Genomic DNA, 2297 nt, shown 5'->3' on the forward strand with positions numbered 1-2297 from the left:
GTTTCTTATGCCGTACTTGATGTCCGGGACAAATATTAGGCGATTCCACGACGGATCCATCCGGCCCAAGGCGGAAGGCATGGGCTATAGCACACAAAAAATTGGGACTCGCGCGGATTTGCAGTTTTATGGCTGTAAAATGCCAAAAAATATAATGTGGTCATTTCGGGTGTGTGGAAATTGTTTCTTATGCCGTATTTGATGTCCGGAACAAATATTAGGCAATTCTACGACGGATCCATCCGGCCCAAGGCGGAAGGCATGGGCTATAGCACACAAAAATTTGGGACTCGCGCGAATTTGCAGTTTTATGGCTGTAAAATGCCAAAAAATATAATGTGGTCATTTCGAGTGGGTGGAAATTGTTTCTTATGCCGTACTTGATGTCCGGGACAAATATTAGGCGATTCCACGACGGATCCATCCGGCCCAAGGCGGAAGGCATGGGCTATAGCACACAAAAAATTGGGACTCGCGCGGATTTGCAGTTTTATGGCTGTAAAATGCCAAAAAAATATAATGTGGTCATTTCGAGTGGGTGTAAATTGTTTCTTAGGCCGTATTTGTTGTCCGGGACAAATATTAGGCGATTCCACGACGGATCCATCCGGGCCCAAGGCGGAAGGCATGGGCTATAGCACACAAAAATTTGGGACTCGCGCGGATTTGCAGTTTTATGGCTGTAAAATGCCAAAAAATATAATGTGGTCATTTCGAGTGGGTCGAAATTGTTTCTTATGCCGTATTTGATGTCCGGGACAAATAATAGGCGATTCCACGACGGATCCATCCGGGCCCAAGGCGGAAGGCATGGGCTATAGCACACAAAAATTTGGGACTCGCGCGGATTTATAGTTTTATGGCTGTAAAATGCCAAAAAATATAATGTGGTCATTTCGGGTGTGTGGAAATTGTTTCTTATGCCATATTTGATGTCCGGGACAAATATTAGGCAATTCTACGACGGATCCATCCGGCCCAAGGCGGAAGGCATGGGCTATAGCACACAAAAATTTGGGACTCGCGCGGATTTGCAGTTTTATGGCTGTAAAATGCCAAAAAATATAATGTGGTCATTTCGAGTGGGTGGAAATTGTTTCTTATGCCGTACTTGATGTCCGGGACAAATATTAGGCGATTCCACGACGGATCCATCCGGGCCCAAGGCGGAAGGCATGGGCTATAGCACACAAAAATTTGGGACTCGCGCGAATTTGCAGTTTTATGGCTGTAAAATGCCAAAAAATATAATGTGGTCATTTCGGGTGTGTGGAAATTGTTTCTTATGCCGTATTTGATGTCCGGAACAAATATTAGGCAATTCTACGACGGATCCATCCGGCCCAAGGCGGAAGGCATGGGCTATAGCACACAAAAATTTGGGACTCGCGCGGATTTGCAGTTTTATGGCTGTAAAATGCCAAAAAATATAATGTGGTCATTTCGGGTGTGTGGAAATTGTTTCTTATGCCGTATTTGATGTCCGGGACAAATATTAGGCGATTCCACGACGGATCCATCCGGGCCCAAGGCGGAAGGCATGGGCTATAGCACACAAAAATTTGGGACTCGCGCGGATTTGCAGTTTTATGGATGTAAAATGCCAAAAAATATAATGTGGTCATTTCGGGTGTGTGGAAATTGTTTCTTATGCCATATTTGATGTCCGGGACAAATATTAGGCAATTCTACGACGGATCCATCCGGCCCAAGGCGGAAGGCATGGGCTATAGCACACAAAAATTTGGGACTCGCGCGGATTTGCAGTTTTATGGCTGTAAAATGCCAAAAAATATAATGTGGTCATTTCGGGTGTGTGGAAATTGTTTCTTATGCCGTATTTGATGTCCGGGACAAATATTAGGCGATTCCACGACGGATCCATCCGGGCCCAAGGCGGAAGGCATGGGCTATAGCACACAAAAATTTGGGACTCGCGCGGATTTGCAGTTTTATGGCTGTAAAATGCCAAAAAATATAATGTGGTCATTTCGGGTGTGTGGAAATTGTTTCTTATGCCGTATTTGATGTCCGGAACAAATATTAGGCAATTCTACGACGGATCCATCCGGCCCAAGGCGGAAGGCATGGGCTATAGCACACAAAAATTTGGGACTCGCGCGGATTTGCAGTTTTATGGCTGTAAAATGCCAAAAAATATAATGTGGTCATTTCGAGTGGGTGGAAATTGTTTCTTATGCCGTACTTGATGTCCGGGACAAATATTAGGCGATTCCACGACGGATCCATCCGGCCCAAGGCGGAAGGCATGGGCTATAGCACACAAAAAATTGGGA

The sequence above is a fragment of the Nicotiana tabacum genome, chromosome 13 (genome assembly GCF_000715075.1).
Source record: "Nicotiana tabacum cultivar K326 chromosome 13, ASM71507v2, whole genome shotgun sequence".
NCBI classification, from domain to species: Eukaryota; Viridiplantae; Streptophyta; class Magnoliopsida; order Solanales; family Solanaceae; genus Nicotiana; species Nicotiana tabacum.